Below are 6,718 nucleotides of genomic sequence, written 5' to 3'. Positions count from 1 at the left end.
TGTGCACTGTTGTTTTGCCTTTCCTTACTTAAAGTGAAAATTTAGTTATCTGACCAGTGACTCCATGGTTTGCATTGAAGTCACAAGTGTTGGACAGGAGGAGGCAGACAGAGCCAAGTTTGTATTGAAGCTGTTTGCAACGCTAGTGATTACGTTTTCCGCAATTGGCCCTCATCCCTCAAAAACTCCAAATGGACTGGATGCAGGTGTATGGGCACCTGTGTGTTTATTCACATTAGGACTGTACACTACGTTCATGTGTACATGTGTGCATACTAACACGCATGCATACTGTAAATATGTATGCCAATGTTTGAGTGTTTGTATCTGTGTGCATCGCTCTCCAGAGTCTGCGTGTGTGCAGAACTGCACAGAGAGATTGTGTTCCCACCCAGGGCAAGTGCACAGGAGTGTGGGCCAGACTTCCTGATCCCAGCGCCCCCAAACAATTAAAGATGCAGAGGCTCAGAAAGCCCGTCCTTCCCCTTCCATGCACAATTTACCTGTCACATCCCTCCCTGGCCCTTCCCAGGCTGCACTGTGCCTGTTTTCTGTGACCACCAGCTTCAGGCCACATGTGTGCTAGCAAAGACCAGTGTCTTAACAATGACAGCGGTTAGCATGTGTGGAGGCCATGTTTATACTGCAATTGTCAACAGTGGTCATTATTTATTTGAATGTTGCCCTTCTCATTTACTGGGCAACATTCCTATGAGGAAGGCCATGTTAAAGACTTAGTAATTTTCATATGGGTCTCTGCTCCTCCCTGTTCTAGAGACAGCGCTTCTTTTCGTGCAGTGCCAGCCTCGTTCCAGAGACACGACGGTGAAGGTTGGAGCAAACGGATTTGGCCATATTGGACGCCTGGTTACCAGGGCTGCCTTCACTTCTGGCAAAGTGGACGTTGTTGCCATCAATGACCCTTTCATCGACTTCAACTACATGGTCTACGTGTTCCAGTATGACTCCACCCCTGGCAAGTTCAAAGGCACAGTTAAGGCTGAGAATGGGAAGCTTGTCATCAACGGGAAGGCCATCACCATCTTTCAGGAGCGAGATCCCGCCAACATCAAATTGGGGGGATGCCGGCGCCGAGTATGTTGTGGAGTCCACCGATGTCTTCATCACCATGGAGAAGGCTGGGGCCCACTTGAAGGGTGGGGCCAAAAGGGTCATCATCTCCACCCCTTCTGCCGATGCCCCCGTTTGTGATGGGTGTGAACCATGACAAGTATGACAATTCCCTCAAGATTGTCAGCAACGCTTCCTGCACCACCAACTGCTTAGCCCCCTTGGCCAAGGTCATCCATGACAACTTTGGCATCGTGGAAGGACTCATGACCACAGTCCATGCCATCACGGCCACCCAGAAGACTGTGGATGGTCCCCTCTGGGAAGCTGTGGTGAGATGGCCATGGCGCTGCCCAGAACATCATCCCTGCGTCCACTGGCGCTGCCAAGGCTGTGGGCAAAGTCATCCCAGAGCTGAACAGGAAGCTCATGGGCATGGCCTTCCGCATTCCTACCCCCAATGTGTTCGTTGTGGATCTGACATGCCGCCTGGAGAAAGCTGCCATGTATGACGACATTAAGAAGGTGGTGAAGCAGGCATCCGAGGGCCCACTAAAGGGCATCCTGGGCTACACTGAGGACCAGGTCGTCTCCTATGACTTTAACAGTGACTCCCACTCTTCCACCTTCGATGCTGGGGCTGGCATTGCTCTCAATGACAACTTTGTAAAGCTCATTTCCTGGTACGACAATGAATTCGGCTACAGCAACAGAGTGGTGGACCTCATGGCCTACACGGCCTCCAAGGAGTACGAAGCCCGCCCTGGACCACCCATCCCAGCAAGGACACAGCAAGAGAGAGGCCCTCGGCTGCTGAGCAGTCCCTGTCCTAACTAACCCTTGACACTGAGCATCTCCCTCACAGTTTCCATCCCAGACCCCCAGATAGCAGGAGGGGGCTTAGGGAGCCCTACTCTCTTGAATACCATCAATAAAGTTCATTGCATCCCTCAAAGAAAATAATTTTCACATGGTAAGGACTGGGAGTGGGGAGAGCTAAAACTCCCTGTGGTGGCCAAGAGCAGGGTGGTTCCAGAGGGGCCTCGGGCACCACACCACAGGCAGCAAAGTGGGGTTAGCTTCTTGGCCCAGACAATGACCTCCCAGGATGGCAGAATTTGCAGATGTGAGCTCAGACTCTCTGCAGGGATCTTGGGGGTTGAATACATATCCAAATATATCGTGCCCTAGGCAGGACACAAGTGCATGTTTAGCCACTACAGCCGGTAGGAGGCAGCATGGTGCTGGGGAAAGGCAGCAGTATTTGGAATTAGAAGGATCTGGGAGAGGACCATGAGATGGCTTAATATGTAAAGGTGCTTGCCACCAAGCCTGATGTCCTGAGTTCAATCCTCAGGACCCCCAAGATGGAAGGAAAGACGTAGCATCTGTCCTGCAAGTTGTCCTCTGACCTTCTGCACATGCCATAGTACAAGTGTAACTAAATACAAAATACACATGCACACACACACACACACATATGCTCTCAAGAACACATATGAACACACTCTCACATGTTCTCAAGCACACTCATACACACACATAAACACACACTCTCACATACTCATGCACACTCATACACACACTTACACAATTCCCACATGTTCTCATGCACACTCATACACACACTTTCACACATAAACACACTCTCACATGCTCTCATGCACACTCATACACACACATAAACACACACTCACAATGCTCTCATGCACACTCATACACACACTCACACAATTCCCACATGTTCTCATGCACACTCACACACACTTTCACACATAAACACACTCTCACATGCTCTCATGCACACTCATACACACACTCACACAAAACACACTCTCACATGCTCTCATGCACACTCATACACACACACAAAAACACACATTCTCACATGGTCTCGTGCACATTCACACAAACACTCTTACACATTCACACACAGAGAACTTGAAAGAAGTTGTCTCTACTGAGAGCAGGCCATGATACACTCATCTCTTTCCTTCTCTGGGGACTTAAGAGAGTTCAAGGTCAGAGGAAGCAGCTCACAGTGAGGAAGTCAATTTCGAGCCTGTGTTGGCCAAAGTCTCTGCTGTCAGAGGTGCTGGGCTCACTGACTCCTAGGCTCCACTGGGCTTGCGGAGGAAGTTAGGAAGCTCAAAGGGAGTGAAAACAGGTCACTGGACTTTGATTTGGTTAAATAATTGTATTCAAAGAGATATGACTGCTGGCCTGGTGTCAGCCTGGTGGAGGTCTGCCACAGGGTGACTGGTCTGCGCTCACCTCATCTGCTCCTGGAGTGTCCTAGTCAATGCAATCGGGGAGATACTGCAAATGTGCCAGTGGCCTGTACCAATGACAGAAGGACAGACTGTGGTAGGGAGCTTGCCCAGCATCTATGAAGCCCTGGGCCCACGCTCAGCACCACACAGGAAGCTCAGTGGCACACACCTCAGACCCCAGCACTCGGGAGGTTCATAGTCATCCATAGCTCTGTAGTAAATCTGAGGCCACCCTGGGCTGCAGAAGACCCTGCCTCAAAATAGATAGATAGATAGATAGATAGATAGATAGATAGATAGATAGATAGATAGGTAGATAGATTCTTAAAAGGGAAATGCCATATTAATAAGCTTTTTAAAGCTTTTTAAAATTTTTACTTTGGGTGCCAGAGAGACAGCCCCAAAAAGCCTTTGTTGTTCTTACAGAGGACCTAAGTTTGGTTCCTGGCACTCACATTGGCCAGCCCACAGCCACCTAAAACTCCAGCCTCAGGGGATCTGATTCCTTTTTCTGGCCTTCACAGGCACCAGAATACACATGTGCATATACACAACATACACACACACACACACACACACACACACACACACACACACACACACACACGTTAAGAATAACAACAACAATAATAATGGCAACAATAATAAAGTAAATCTTTAAAAACTTATTTTAGCCTAATCTTCACCCAAAGCGCAGGAGGAAAGAACCTGAGCCTCAGACAGACCAAGTTCCTTACCTGAGGGCACCAGATGATCGGTTCCAATGCTGAACTTGAACTGATGCTCTGCAGTGTGTCCTGGAATTCACATGCGTGCCCAGCATCTACGGGGCACTCCTAACTCTCCAGAGTCTGGAGAAACTGGCCAAGCAAGTGCTTTATTGGGCTTTTAGCATCTTTCATCCATCCTCAAAACAGACACAGCTGACACTTGCCTGGCAAATCCTAGTCTGTTGATAACAAAGGGAATGAGAGCATTGGGGAAATCAATGTCCCTGTTAAAGCAGGGTCATGGGGATGCTGGAAAAAGTCACTAATTTAAAAGCATGCAAGAAAGGGTCTGGGAAGATGGATTAGTTAGTAAGGCTTGTCCACACAAGCACAGAGACCTGAGTTCGACACTCACAACCTGGTAAAACAGTCAGGCACAGCCACTCCAAGCACTGGGAAGGTAAAAACATGATCCCAAGTGACTGAGAGAAACATCAACACTGACCCAGACCCCAGCCATATACACATATATGCATGCACACAAAACACACGTGTAAATAAATGTGAAGATCACAAGGAAGTGAATTAGATAATTTTAAGAAAAAAACAACCCAGTGGAAGCATTTATTACCTGCCAGGCACTGTTGGAAGTTCTGCATGCACTTCCTAGTTTAATCCTCCCAGCTCCATCATGGGTGCCACCATTGTCTGTACCTTACAGAGAGCTTCAGGGTCACTGTCACCAGCTTGTGCTGAAAAGTCTGTTTCCTTCTAGACCTCAAGGACATCTTGTCCAGCTCGCCAAAGGAGAAAACCAGGACAGTACTGAGACAGGTCGTGTATTAGTTACTGTTCTCATAGCTATGAGAAAGTATCTGAGAAGGGCCAGCGAGAGGCTTAGTGGGTAAAGGCACCTGCTACCAAGGCTGACAGCAGGAGCTCCACTGCCAGGCCTGGTGGCAGACATGGTGGCCAGCAACACCTGACTCCAGTGGGTTTCCTCTGAGTACAGTGTGCAGGAGTACACACTCACTCACACACACACACACACACACACACACACACACACAGCTGGATTTTCTTTTAGACTGACAAACGCAACCTAAGGAAGGTTTCACTTTGGTTTGAAGTTTTGGGGTGCAGCCCTTCACTGTAAAAATGACAGCAGAGCATGAAGCAATGGCCACAATGAATCCACAGTCAGGAAGCAGAGGGAGCTGAAGGCGGGTGCTCGGCTTGCTTTTTCATTTTTATGCCGTTTAGGATCCCGAAACATGGAATGGTGCTCCCTGCAGTTAGGGAGAGTCCTCCTTCCTCGATTAAGCTTTGCTGGAAACGCTCTCGCAGACACCCGTGCCGTGTTTCCAAGTTGACTCGAAAGCCAGTCCAGCGGACAATGAAAATTAACCATCACAGCAGGTCACAGAATGCCATCCCCACGGGTTAAACCCGAAGAGCATGGGCAGGCAGCTGGGAGCACCCAGAAGAACGAGACACAGGTTCTGCCTGCAGGATGCCGCAGTTCTGGATCCGCAAATACATAGTGCTAAGGTCCTTGCGGGGAAGGGCAGTGGTTACCACTGAATGTTGAGAGGAAAGAAGGGCCAGACTTGGGAGGATGTGATGGCTAGTTTTATGTGTCAGCTTGACACAAGCCACAGTCATTTGGGAAGAGGGAAACTCGATTGAGAAAATGCTCCCACCAGATTGGCCTGTGGCGTATTGTCTTGATTGGTGTGGGAGGGCCCACTCACTGTGGGTAGTGCCATCCCTAGTCCTGAGTGCTATAACAAAACAGGCTGAGCAAGCCATGGAGAGCAAGCTGGAAAGTACCACTCCAGCCTATTCATAGGAAAGGCCTATGAATCAGTTCCTACCTCCACGTTCTGCCTTGACTTCCCTGGATGATGGACTAGAAGCTGTAAGGTGAAATAAACCTTTTGTTTCTGACTTGGTTTTATCACAGAATCAAAAACTCTAACCGAGACAGAAGACTCTCTGAAAGAGACCCCACTGGAGTGAAAAGGACTCTCTGAAAGAGACCCCACTGGAGTGAAAAGGACAGGAAGTCACGGGAGCTGGCCAGCGACTGCAGAAAGCATGCCTGAAGGGTTTGTGTCCTGGTTACTCTAGAAGCAAGACTCGCTACCCTGGAGTGGGCAGGCGACAGTGGTTAGAGTAGAGACTAGTGTCCCTATGGCATGGCTTAGGAGTTCCCCTGCAGTCTAGTGGGTCATGGGCTTTCATAGCAAGCCTGTACTTCCTGCAAATAACTTCACCAGCCATGAAAATAAGAGTTGTGCTGTCATTATGGAAGTGTGCCTTCCCTTGGGATACGACATTGCCTTGTACCATGAACGAGACATTCCAGTTTCAAGTTTGTCAAGGAAGAACTATTGGCTGGCTCTTTTTTTTAAAAAAAAATTTCACTTTTTAAGTACTATTATTGTATGTGAGTGTGCATTTTTCTGTGTGCAAGCATGTGACGGCCAGAGGACAACTTCCGGGAATCAGTTCTCTCCATCTGCCACGTGGGACCCTGGATCAAACTCGGGTTGTCAGGCTTGCATACAGGCTGGTGCACGATGCACTGTTACCTGCTTAGCCATTGTGGGTCCCCACCTGTGCCTTCTTTAGCTCCAGTGTCAACTGATAAGAAGAGAC

General features: G+C 48.8%; 1 pseudogene; it reads left to right on the top strand.

The window, feature by feature from the left end:
- The first annotated feature begins 753 nt into the window (after window positions 1-753).
- On the top strand, window positions 754-1,910 carry LOC101992188 (annotated as a pseudogene).
- Window positions 1,911-6,718: the final 4,808 nt, after the last annotated feature.

This window comes from Microtus ochrogaster, chromosome 6, assembly GCF_000317375.1.
Source record: "Microtus ochrogaster isolate Prairie Vole_2 chromosome 6, MicOch1.0, whole genome shotgun sequence".
Classification (NCBI taxonomy): Eukaryota; Metazoa; Chordata; class Mammalia; order Rodentia; family Cricetidae; genus Microtus; species Microtus ochrogaster.
This window is presented reverse-complemented; position numbering and strand designations above follow the sequence as displayed.